The sequence below is a fragment of the Carcharodon carcharias genome, chromosome 5, assembly GCF_017639515.1.
Source record: "Carcharodon carcharias isolate sCarCar2 chromosome 5, sCarCar2.pri, whole genome shotgun sequence".
Classification (NCBI taxonomy): Eukaryota; Metazoa; Chordata; class Chondrichthyes; order Lamniformes; family Lamnidae; genus Carcharodon; species Carcharodon carcharias.
The window spans coordinates 10,848,626-10,862,659 of NC_054471.1; positions in this window are offsets into that span (position 1 = coordinate 10,848,626).

The window sequence follows — 14,034 nt, forward strand, 5'->3', positions numbered from 1 at the left end:
AAAGGAAGATGGTTGTAGTTGTTGGAAGTCAATTACCTCAGTTCTAGGACAGCACTGCAGGAGTTCCTCAGGGTAGTCTCCTAGGCCCTTCAGTTGCTTCATCAATGAACTTCCTTCCATTATAAGGTCAGAAGTGGGGATGATCGCTGATGATTTCATAATGTTCAGCACCATTTACAACTCCTCAGATACTGAAGTAGTCCATGTCCAAATGCAGCAAGAGCTGGGCAATATCTTGGCTTCAGCTGACAAGTGTCAAAAAACATTCATGCCAAGTGCCAGGCAATGACAATCTCCAACAAGAGGGCATCTAACCATCTCTACAAGAGCAAGTCAGAGGCTAGGAATCCTACGGCGAGTAATTCATCTCCTGACTCACATAATCACAGAATCTTAACAGCACAGCAGGAGGTCAATTGGCCCATCATGTGTGCACCAACTCTCCAAATGAGCATTATGATCTAGTGCCATTGCCCTGCCTTTTCCCCGTACCCATGCACATTGGGCTGAATCTTCTGGCTGGCTTGTGGGTGGTGGAGCCTGCATGCCAGCGCTTAAAATATCGCACGAGCATCCTGACGTCAGCGCGTGGCACTGCGATGTTTCAGTCGGCAGGCACGCTCTGCAGCAGGATGGACGTCCGCCATTAATTAAAGGCCTTGTTAAGGCCATTAACTCACCAATCGACCAGGATTTTGAGGGGCCCGTGCGAACTTCGACTCGGTGCATGGGCCCAACGGACAGGTGGGTAAGTGATTTTTTTACAAACCTCATCCAGTGGCAGGATGAGATTTGATATCAGAGTTAAAAAAGTTTAATAAAGTGTTTGTGTACTTCATTAACATATGCCATCTCATGTGACATTTTCACATGAGGGGGACATGTTAATGATTTTTTTATTTTTCTATTTTTAGAGTTTCAGAGACTTTCAGTGATCTCCCTGAGGCAGCACTTTGCCTCAGGGAGATGTGCGCTCTTTCTTGTGCATGCAGTTAGGGAACTCCCCCCCTCACACGCACAGGAAGCGCTTTGCTCTTCCTGTCAGGCGACAAGCTGGGCGGGCCGTAATTGACCCGCCCACTTAAAATGGCAGCGTGGCCCATTTCAGCGGCGGCGATCAGCTGCCTGCCCGCCCATCAAGGGCAAAATTCTGCCCATTGTTTCTATTCAAATAATTATCTAAGGTCCTCTTCAATGCCTCGATTGAACCTGCAGCCGCCAAACGTCCAGAGAGTGCATTCCACACCCGAACTACTCGTGAGAAAGATTTTTCTCACGGCACACTTGCTTCTTTTGTAAATCACTTTAAATCTGTGCCCTCTCATTCTTGATCCTTTTTACAAGTGGGAACAGCTTCTCCCTATCTACTCTATCCAGCCCCCTCATGATTTTGAATATCTCTATCAAATCTCCTCTCAGCCTCCTTCCCTCCAAGGAGAACAGTCCCAACCTCTCCAATCTATCCTCATAGCTGAAGTTTCTCATCCCTGGAACCACTCTGGTAAACCCCTTCTGCACTCTCTCCAATGTGTTCACATCTTTCCTATAAAATGGTGCCCAGAACTGTACACAATATTCCAGCTGAGGTCTAACAAGTGACTTATACAAATTCAGCATAACCTCCCTGCTCCTGTATTCTACACCCATATTAATAAAGCCCAGGTTACTATATGCTTTAGTAACTGCTGTCTCCACCTGTCCTGCCACCTTCAATGATCTATGCACATATACACCCAGGTCTTTCTGCTTCTTCTCCCCCTTCAAAATTTCACCCCTTATTTTATTGTCTGTCCGTGTTCTTCCTACCAAAATGCTTCACCTCACAATTCTCCACAATGAACTTCATCTGCCACCTATCTGCCCACTCCACCAATTTGTCTATGTCCTCTTGAAGTTCCACACCATCTTCCTCACAGGTTACAACACTCCCAAGCTTCGTATCATCTGCAAACTTTGAAATTGTCCCCGCACACCAAGACCTAGATCAGTAATATACATCAGGAACAGCAAGGGTCCCAATACCAACCCCTGGGGAACTCCACCACAAACCTTCCTCCAGCCTGAAAAATATCCACTGGCCATTCCTCCCTGATCCCTATTTTTCAGCCAATTTTGTACCCAAGTTGCTATCCCTTTTATTCCATGAGCAATAACTTTTCTCACAAATCGGTTGTGTGGTACTGTGTCAAATGCCTTTTCAAAGTCCATGTATACCACATCAACAGCATTACCCTCATTGACCTTTTCTGTTCCTCTTCAAAAAATTCCAGCAAGTTAGTTAAACATGATTTCCCATTTAGAAATCCATGCTGGCTCTTCCTTATCAACCCATGTTTTTCCATGTGACTACTAATTCTATCCCTAGAATCTTGCCCAACACTGAAGTTAAACTGACAGGTCTGTAATTGCTAGGGTTAATCTTACAACCTTTTTTGAATGACGGTGTAATGTTTGCAATTCTAGAGTTCTCTGGCACCTCCCCTGAGTCTAGGGAAGACTGAAATGTTATGGCCACCGCCCCTGCAATTACTAATCTCACTTCCTTCAATATCCTTGAATGTATCACATCCGATCCCAGTGCCTTGTCAACTTTAAGTGCCAACAGTCTATTCAACACCTCCTCCTTATCAATTTTGAACTCTCCAAAGCCTGTCCACCATCTACAAAGCACAAGTCAGGAGTGTGATGTAACACTCTCCACTTGCTTGGATGAGTGCAGCTCCAACAACAATCAAAAAGCTTGACACTATCCAGGACAAAGCAGCCCGCTTGATTAGTACCCCATCCACAAATAGTCACTCCCTCCACCACCGACACACAGTGGCAGCAGTGTGTACCATCTACAAGATGCACTGCTGCAACTCACCAAGACTCCTTAGACATAAGAACATAAGAACAAAGAGCAGGAGTAGGCAATTCAGCCCCTTGACCCTGCCCTGCCTTTCAATACGATCATAGCTGATCTCATTTCGGTCTCAACTCCAATTTCCCACCCTCTTCCCATAACCTTTCAACCCATTACTAATTAAAAGTCTGTCTATCTCCTCCTTAAATTTATTCAGCATCCCAGCATCCACTGCACTCTGAGGTAGTGAATTCCACAGATTCACGACCCTTTGAGAAAAGTAATTCCTCCTCATCCCTGATTTAAATCTACCACCCCTTAGCCTAAAACTATGGCCTATCACTCTAGAATACCCCACAAGGGGAAACATCCCCTCCACGTCTACTTTGTCTATCCCCTTTAGCATCTTATATACCTCAATTAGATCTCCTCTCATCCTTCTAAGCTTGAGTGAGTATAGGCCTAAACTGCTCAATCTCTCCTCATAAGACAAGCCCCGCATCTCTGGAATCAATCTAGTGAACCTCCTGTGAACCGCCTCCAATGCAGCTACATCCTTCCTCAAGTAAGGGGATCAAAACTATGCACAGTACTCCAGGTGTGGTCTCACCAATGCCTTGTACAGTTACAACAACACTTCCCTATTTTTATACTCTATTCCTTTAGCAATGAATGCCAAAATTCCATTTGTCTTCCTTATTACCTGCTGTACCTGTATACTAGCTTTCAGCTATTCATGCACGAGGACACCTAGGTCCCTCTGCACTGAAGCATTCTGAAGTTTCTCTCCATTTAAATAATAAGTAGCCAATTTATTCTTCCAACCAAAATGGATAACCTCACACTTATCCACGTTAAACTCCATCCGCTAAATTTTGGACCATTCACCTAACCTGTCCATATCCATTTGTAAATTTCTTATTTCTTCATTCCACCTATTTTGGTGTCATCTGAAAATTTAGCTATAGTACCTTCTGTCCCTGAATCCGAGTCATTAATATAGATTGTAAATAGTTGGGGCCCAAGGACTGAACTCTGTGGCAACTCACTAGTTACAGCTTGCCATCCAGAAAAAGACCCATTTATCCCAACTCTCTGCTTTCTGTTGGTTAGCCAATCCTCTATCCAAACTAATATATTGCCCCTAACTCCATGTGATCTTATCTTGTGTATTAATCTTTTGTGCGGCACCTTGTCAAAGGCATTCTGGAAGCCCCGATGTACTACATCTACAGGATCCCCATTATCCACTTTGCCTGTCACATCTTCAAAGAACTCTAGAAAATTATTCAAACACAATTTACTCTTCATAAAACCATGCTGACTCTGATGGATTGCATTTTGACTTTCCAAATGCCTCATTACTACTTCTTTAATAATGGATTCCAACAATTTCCTAACAACAGAAATTAAACTAACTGGTCTATAGTTTCCTACTTTCTGCCTCCCCCCCTTTTTGAATAAGGGCATTACATTAGCATTTTTCCAATCCACTGGAACTTTTCCAGAATCCAGGGAATTTTGGAATATTATACCCAATGTATCCACTATCTCCGGTGCCACTTCCTTTAACACCCTGGGATGTAGGCCATCAGGTCCTGGGGACTTGTCACCCTTTAATGCCAATAATTTGCGCAGTACTTTTTCTCTAGTGATGGTGATTGTTCTAAGTTCCTCCTTCTCTATACCCTCTGCACTACCTGTTACTATTGGGGTGGTATGAGTGTCCACCGTGAAAACTGAGGAAAAATATTGATTAAGCGTTTCTGCCATTTCTACGTTCCCCACTATTAACTTCCCAGTCTCATCCTCCAAGGGACCAACATTCACTTTAGCTACTCTCTTTCCTTTTATATACTTGTAGAAGCTTTTGCTATCATTTTTTATGTTTTGCACTAGTTTTCTTTCATAATTTACCTTTGCTCTTTTTATTATTTTTTTAGTAACCCTTTGTTGATCTTTAAAAGTTTCCCAATCTTCCAGCCTGCCACTGACCTTTGCAATTTGGTACGCCTTAGTTTTTGCCTTTATGTTATCTTTAACTTCCTTACTTAGCCATGGATGCTTTTCTCCCCTCTTAACATCTTTCTTCCTCTTTGGAATATATTTTACTTGGGAGGAATTGAATATCTCCTTAAATATCTGCCACTGTTCATCAACTGTCCTACCTTGTAGTCTTCCTGCCCGGTCTACTAGGGCCAAAACTGCTCTCATGCCTACGTAGTTACCTTTGTTTAACTCCAGAACACTAGTGTGGGACTCAAGTTTCTCGCTCTCAAACTGAACTTGAAATTCTAGCATGCTATGATCACTCTTCCCTAGAGGATCCTTTACTATGAGATCATTAATTAATCCCATCTCATTACACAAAACCAAATCCAGAATATCCTGCTCCCTGGTTGGTTCCACAACATATTGTTCCAAGAAACAATCTCTAATACATTCTATGAACTCTGCCTTGAGGCTACCCTTGTCAATTTGATTAGACCAGTCTATATGCATATTAAAATCACCCATGAATATTGCCATGCCTTTCTTACATGCTCCCAGTATTTCCTGGTTTATACTGTGACCTACTGCTGAACTACTGTTTGGGGACCTATAGATTACTCCCACCAGGGACTTCTTTCCCTTGCTATTTCTTATTTCTAACTGGACTGACTCTACGTCTTGCTCTCCAGTGCCTATATCATTCCCCACTATACCTCTGATCTCTTCCTTTCCTAACAAAGCTACACCACCTCATTTTCCATCCTGCCTATCCTTCTGAAACACTGAGTACCCTTGGATATTCAACTCCCAAACCTGTTCTCCCTGTAACCACGTCTCAGTATTCGCCACCAAATCATACCTATTTATCTCTATTTGCGCTGTTAACTCATTAGTTTTATTCCAAATGCTAGGTGCATTCAGAAACAAAGCCTTTAAGTTTTCCCTATTGTCAATTTTTCCTGCTCTTATATGATTCTTTGGTGCAATATGGCGTTCACACACTCTGTCCCTTCATTTCACTTTTTGGCAACAATCAGCCTCGTCACTAACCTGCACTCTTACCCTCTCCTTAAACTTTGATTTTTTATATTTCCATGCAACTGAGCCCCCCCCACCCCCCGTTATTTAGTTTAAAGCCCTAAGCCCTATTTACAACCCTAGGTATGCGATTCTCCAGGATACTGGTCCCAGCATGATTCAAGTGGAGCCCGTCCGAAGGGAATAGCTCCCTCTTTCCCTAGTACTGGTGCTAATATCCCATGAATTCGAACCCACTTCTCCCTCAACAATCTTTGAGCCACACATTTACCTCTTTAATTTTACTGACCCTGTGCCAATTAGCTTGTGGCTCAGGTAGTAATCTGGAGATTATTACCTTTTTGGTTCTGCTTTTTAATTTAGCTCCTAGCTGCTCGTATTCCCTCAGCAGAACCTCTTTCCTCATTCTACCTATATCGTTGGTACCTACGTGGACCACGACAACTGGATCGTTCCCCTCCCCACACCAAGTTCCTCTGCAGCCCAGATGAGATATCCTTAACCTTGGCACCAGGTAGGCAACACAGCCTTCGGGACTCTCGATCCTGGCTGCAGAGAACAGTATCTATTCCCCTAACTATACTATTCCCGATTATAACTACATTTCTCTTTTCTCCCCCCCACTTGAATGGCTCCCTATACCACGGTGCTATGGTCAGTTCGCTCATCCTCCCTACAGCCCCCGCTCTTGTCCACACAGGGAGCAAGAGTCTCGAACCTGTTGGATAAGGGCAAGGGCTGAGGCTCTTACATTGCTACTTCCTGGATCCCTCTACCTGCCCCACTCATAGTCACACCCTCCTGTTCCTGACTGCTGGGCGAATTTAAGGTAGTAGAACTCCCCTGCTCTTCTTTGGATAATTGCCAAGGGATCTTTTACGCCCACCTTAGAGGGCAGACAGGTCCTTTGGTTTAATCTCTTATCTGAAACACAGCAACTCCAATAGTGCAACATTCCCTGTCTCGCAATACGTCTTGCCAGAGTAATTACTGTCTTGCTCAGAAACAATTAGACCGCACCTTCCAAACATTTGACCGCTACCATTGAGAAGGACAAGGGCATCAGATGCATGGGAATACACCACCTGGAAGTTCCCCTCCAAGCCATACACAATCCTGACTTGGAAATCTGTCACCATTCCTTCACTGTCGCTGGGCCAAAATCCTGGAACTCCCTCCCCAATAGCACTGTGGGTTTAACTACACCACATGGACTGCAGCGGTTCAAGAAGGCAACTCATCACCATCTTCTCAAGGGTAATTGAGGATGGGCAATAAATGCTGGCCTGGCCAGCGATGCCCATTCATGATTTTTATAAAATCATAGATGCCACTCTTCAGCCAATTTAATTCACTCCACGTGATATCAAGAAACGGCTGAAAACATTGGATTCTGCAAAGGCTCTTGGCCCTGATGACATTCCAACAATAGTATTCAAGACTTGTGCTCCAGAAATAGCTACACCCTTAGCCATGTTGTTCTAGTGCAGCTACAACACTGGCATCTACTTGCAATGTGGAAAATTGCCCACTATGTCATGTCCAGAAAGAGCAGGACAAATCCAATCCAAATTACCACCTGATCAGTCTACTCTCGATCACCAGCAAAGTAGTGGAAGGGATCATCAACAGTACTACCAAGAAGCACTTGCTTAGCAATAACCTGCTCACTGACACTCAGTTTGGGTTCCACTAGGGCCACTCAGCTCCTGACCTCATTACAGCCTTAGTTCAAACAGGGTCAAAAGAGCTGAACTTAACAGGTGAAGGGAGAGTGACTGCCCTTGACATCAAGGCAGTATTTGATCGAGTGTGGCATCAAGGAGCCCCAGCAAAACTGGGATCAATAGGAATCGGGGGAAAACTCTCCACTAGTTGGAGTCATACCTAGCACAAAAGAAGATGGTTATGGTTGCTGGAGATAAATCACCTCAATTACAGGACATCACTGCAGGAGTTCCTCGGGGTAGTGTCCTAGGCCCAACCATCTTCAGTTGCTTCATCAATGACCTTCCCTCCATCATAAAATCACAAATATGGATGTTCGCTGATGATTGCACAATGTTCAGCGCCATTCAGATGCTGAAGCAGTCTGTGATTAATTATATTAATGATTTGGACTTAAATGTGGGTGGCATGATTGGGAAATTTGCGGATGACACAAAAATTGTCCATGTAGTTAATAGTGAAAAGGATAGCTGATGTCTCCAGAATGATATCAATGACTTGGTTGAGTGGTCGGTGAGGTGGCAGATGGAATTCAATCCAGAGAAGTGTGAGGTAATGCATTTAGGGAGGGCAAAAAAAGTTCGGAAATACATAATAAATGGAATGATATTGGGAAGGGTAGAGGAAGTGAGAAACCTTGTTGTACATGTCCACAGAGAGTCCTTGAATGTGTCAAGACACATGGGTAAGGTGGCAAAAAAAGCATATGGAATGCTTCATTGGACGAGGTATAGAATACAAAAGCAGGGATGTAATGATGGAACTGTATAAAATGCTGGTTAAGTCACAGTTTGAATTTTGTGTACAGTTCTGATCGCCATATTACAGGAGGGATATAATTGCGATGGAGAGTGCACAGAGGAGTTTTATGAGAATGTTGCCAGGGCTTGAAAATTGAAGCTATGAAGAAAGATTGGAAACACTGGGGTTGTTTTCCTTGGAACTGAGGAGGCCGAAGGGTGACCTGATTGAGGTGTACAAGATTATGAGGGATGTAGATAGAGTAGACAGGGATATCCTGTTTCCACCAGCAGAGGCCAATTACCAGGGGGCACAGATTTAAATTGATTGGTAGGAGATTAGAGGGGACATGAGGAAAAACTTTGTCACCCAGACAGTGGTGGGTGTTTGGAATTCACTATCTGGTTTGGTGGTGGAGGCAGAAACCGTCAACTCATTTAAAAGGCACCTGGATCTGTACCTAAAGTGCTGTAACCTGCAAGGCTGCAGACTAGGTGCTGGAAGGTGGGATTAAAATGTATTTTTTCTTGACCTTTCTAGGTCAATGACCACAGATACTGATTTACAAGTAATTACCGGTGTTCATACACAAGATAGAGCAGTTGGAATCCAGGCAAATGGATAGTTTGCAAAAGACCATTCAAAACCTATAGAGGAGAGGCATGATATAGTTTGTAAATTATGCAAATGAGTTGAACAGTTGGAACGAACTTTGAAACTCCACAGGGAAAAAATAATTGATGCTGCTCAAAGAGAAGTGGAACAGGCCTGTTTAAAACGGGATTTGGAGAAACAAAAAGATCATAAAAAATTCAAAGATCAAACCAAGCAACAGTACAAAGCCCTTTGGTGTGAACGTAAAAAGCATCTCAATAACATCCTTGAAACGGCAAAAAGAGATTTTGACCAGAGAATAAATGAGATGATAACCCACAAAAATGCCGTTTTGACTTTGCTAAATCAAAATGATTTAAGTTCGGAAAAAGGAGCTTGAGGATGGAATTACACCCACAGCTAATTAAAAAGGCAATTGGGCTGTAGACTTAAATGAAAGATTCTTTGCTGAGTTAAAGACTGGGAATAAGAGGAAAAGAAACATAAGAGTTGAGTTATGATAATGCTATAATGTACAAATTCTACTAATCCTGTTACATTTATTGACTTTGCTAAAGTACATTTTTGTAATTATACGATATAAAATGTGTAGTTGTGAAACAAGGTGAAAGTGTTTTCTGTTTGGTCGGTAATAGGCTATTGTTGGAAGTTTATGATGTAAGTTTGTGTGAGGTGGATGCAAGGCCATTGTAAAGAAACCTTCACTGTTGTGAAGCTTTCTTTCTTTCAAGGCAAAGGTGTTAGGAAATAGAGATAGTTTAAGTAAGTTAAATGAGTATCAGGAATAAGATAAATCTTTAAGCTTAAGTTTAATGTATACTTTTCTATTTGTTGGTTAAAAAGGTGAAACCTGGGATTTAGTTTCATTTTTGAGTGGAGGCAGCAGGTCTAAAGTTCTGTTTGTATACCTGCATTTCTAATGAGTTTTACGACCCTTGAAGTGAAGAGCTGTGTTTTTAAGGGTAGGGTTTAGTGGGGTTTTTTTATATTCATTCATGGGATTTGGGCTTCGCTAGCTGGGCCAGCATGTATTGTCCATCCCTATTTGCCCTTGAGAAGGTGGTGGTGAGCTGCCTTCTTGAATCGCTGCAGGCCATGTGGTGTAGGTACACCTACAGTGCTGTTAGGGAGGGAGTTCCAGGATTTTGACCCGGCGACAGTGAAGGAACAGTGATATATTTCTAAGTCAGAAAGGTTCAGGAAAGTTAAAACAAGATTAGAAAAAAACTGTGCTGTTGCCTAGCAACAGGAGGCCCCACAGAGATGGAAGGGTTGTTTCAGTTCAGTTGAAAGCAGTTGCAGCATAGGAGGGACAGATAGCAAGTCCCAACCTAAAACTGGTGTAGAAGCCAGCTGTCAGGGGAAGGTGGACTGGAGAAGGAACTGCAGAAACAGGTTCCAGAAACTACAGGATAAAGTTCCCAAATCCAGGGAAGTGGAACAGGAAAGGTCCCAAGAGGACAGTCTAGTCAAAGGACAAGGACAGGAATCTGAGAAAGGTCCTGTTCTGTGGAAGTGAAAGTAAGGAGCAGAGATGAAGGTCCAAGGGGACAACTGAAGGTCTGTAGCTCTTTACTATGAGCATGTGAAGCAGTGGTGTTCTGTTGGCATGGCTGAGCATTTGAGAGTCCGTGGAAGGAAGTTTGAATGCACTTGGCGATCCAAGGAAGAAGAACATTGGAAGGAGTGTTCAAAACCCTGGAGGTGGACCCTTGTGGAAGGCATCCAACAGAAAGCATCATTTGGGAGAAGATTCTAAAGCAAGTTCATCAAGAGTGAAGATTGGAAAGACGGAGTTTAGTGAGACTGGTTGACTCACACACCATCTGGGGGGAGTTGAGGAGAACAAAAACATGTCTGTTGAAGGGTCATGAGGACTCAAAACGTCAACTCTTTTCTTCTCCGCCGATGCTGCCGGACCTGCTGAGTTTTTCCAGGTAATTCTGTTTTTGTTTTGGATTTCCAGCATCCGCAGTTTTTTGTTTTTATCTAGGGAGCTGAGAAGAGGTCCATAACATCTGTTTGGGGTGGAATCTGTCACTTGGTTTCAGAGTGTGTTGTGTCTGACCACAGGTTGCATATTGGTTTACATGGACTGTGTACTTGCTGTGAACATTAGAGTTTAAGATAGCTTTTGTAACCCTTACGAATCTGTCTGTATCTGTAAAGGTATAGTTGTGGGTAAAGGAGTAATACAGTTAATCTTTTCTTGTTTAATAAATATTTTATTCTTTTGTTAAAAGTTCATCGGCTTATTTCTGTGACTCTGTTCAGTAGCCACTCTTCATGTATCTAAGCCAAATTACAAGCTAGGATCTATCAAGCCGGGTTCCGCCCCAGGATTTGGCTTGTCCAGTAGTAATATCAGCTGTGATCATAACAGTAGTTAGGCATGTATTAGTCTTAGTGCAATACACAACAAGCCACTTCCAGTGATAGGAATTCAGGCTGGTAATATCAGACACAATCCAACTCAGAGAATGCAAGGGAAATCCATTTTGTCATGACTTTGTACAACTTCATGAAAATCAAGGTAAAAATAGTGGAGGCCTGGGTAACATCACACGGTTGTAACTATGGGAACAATGTCCTTTTTGCAATGGGTGTCTCTAGTCTCCTGTAATGGCCAAACACAATAAGACATGACAGTTCCAACCATAATTTATCTGCAATGAATTGCACCCTAGGGAGGATCCCCCAAGGGGAACAATAACTCACATTGGGAGATCGCATTTATCAAAAATATGAAAGAAAGTACTTTATCACGTCTGTTATTTTCTGAGAATGTAAAGTAAAATCTGTTTCACTTGTTCTAGTCTGCTCTGTCCTAATCAGAACCTGCTTCAAATAATGAACTGTATCCTGAGAAGACCACTCGCACGGTCAAAGAACCACACTCTTAAGCAGGTTTCTCTCCCCTCATGCATTTTCCTTACCTGGTCTACACCTATTCCAGTATCATTGGTGGACTTCTTAGGCTGGCTTTCATTGGTGCCTGAGCTCTGGAGCCTGCTAAGGTCTTCAGTAGCAGCCTCTGAATCAAGCTGCATGATACGCAGGCGTTTGTCCAGGTAGACCCTTGTGTGGTGCGGGAGCATGCTGAAAGGAGAATGGGAGCAATGATTGTTTTTAAAATGGCTCAGCATTGCCAGGAACAAGAGTTCAAGTATAAGTCCAGTGAATCCATATTGGAGGTTATAGCGTTAAATTAAGAGGCTGTATATCTAATCTGCACATTGGAGCTCTGACCTCTAAGATCTGCATGGTTGCAAGTTTGGACCTTGGATAAGGACAATGATGACTAGGGGCAGGTGGAGCAGCAGCAGAAGCAGCTGGAGGTACAGGAGCAGCAGTAACAGGAGCAGATGCAGGAGCAGGAGGACCCAGGAGCAGAAGGAAGACCAGGAGCAAGACCAGGAGCAGGAGCTGGAGCTGAAGCAGGAGCAGGGGCAGGAGAACCAGGAACAGGAGTAGGATCAACACCAGGAGCAGAACCAGGATCAACAGCAGGAGCAGGAGCAGCAGCAGGAGTAGGAGCAGGGGCAGGAGAAGCAGGAGCAGGACCAGGATCAGGATCAGGATCAGGATCAGGATCAGGATCAGGAGCAGCATTAGGAGCAGTGGTAGGAACAGGAGAAGGAGCAGGAGCAGGTGCTGAAGGTGCAGGAGCAGCAAGGACAGCAGAAGGTGCAGGTGCAGCAGCACCAGCAGCAGCAGGAGGAGTAGGAACATCTGCAGGAGCAGCAGGAGGTGCAGGGGCACCATCAGGAGGTGCAGGAGCAGCAGGGACAGGAGAAGGTGCAGGTGCAGCAGCAGCACCAGCAGCAGGAGGAGTAGGAACATCTGCAGGAGCAGCAGGAGGTGCAGGGGCACCATCAGGAGGTGCAGGAGCAGCAGGGACAGGAGAAGGTGCAGGTGCAGCAGCAGCACCAGCAGCAGGAGGAGTAGGAACATCTGCAGGAGCAGCAGGAGGTGCAGGAGCACCATCAGGAGGTGCAGGAGCAGCAGGTACAGGAGCAGGAGGAGCAACAGAAGCAGCAGAAGAAGCAGGACAGCAGGTGCTGGAGCTGCAGGAGGAGTAGCAGTAGCAGCAGGAACAGGAGAAGCAGGAGGAGCAGGGGCAGGTTCAGGAGCATCAGGGAGAGGAGCAGCAGAAGGATCAGGTTCAGGAGGAGCTGGAGAAGCAGCAGGAGCTGGAGTTGCAGGAGCAGCAGGAACAGGAGAAGGTGCAGGAACTACAGCACCCGCAGCAGCAGGAAGACCAGGAGCTTCAGCAGGAGGTGCAGGAGCAGGAGTCACATCAGGACCAGGAGGAGGTGCAGGAGCAGGAGTCACATCAGGACCAGGAGGAGGTGCAGGAGCATGTGCAGGAGCAGATATAGGAGAAGGAGCAGGGGGAGGTGCACGAGCATGTGCAGGAGCAGGAGCAACAGGAACAGGAGCAGAGGTGCAGAAGCAGGAGCAGGAGGAGCATAAGAGGCAGCAGCAGAAGCAGGACAGCAGGTGCTGGATCAGCAGGAGGAGCAGCAGGAGCAACAAGAGCAGAAACAGCAGAAGGAGCAGCTGGGGGAGCAGGAGCAAGAGCAGCAACAGGAGCAGCAGGTGTGGAGCAGCCAGAGGAGGAGCAGAGAGCAGCAGGAGGAGCTGGAGAAGCAGGAGGAGCAGGTGCAGGACAAGCAACATGAGGAGCTGGCGAAACAGCAGGAGCAGGTCGAGGAGGAGCAGCAGGGGCAGCAGGAGGAGGAGCAACAGCAGGAGGAACAGAAGCAGCTGGAGTAACAGCGGGAGGAGGAACAGCAGCAGGAGGAACAGAAGCAGCTGGAGGAGCAGCAGGGGCAGCAGGAGGAGGAGCAGCAGCAGGAGGGACAGAAACAACTAGAGGAGCAGCAAGAGTAGCAGCATGAGGAGCAGGAACAGCAGGAGGAGCAGCAGGAGGAGAGTAGCAAGAGGAATAACAAAAGAAGCAAGAGCAGGAGCAACAGCAGCAGCAGAACTAGCAAGAGGACCTGGAGCTGCAGGCCAGGCAGAACAAGAGGGAGAAGCAACAGGAACAGCAGGAGCAGAAGTAGGAGCAG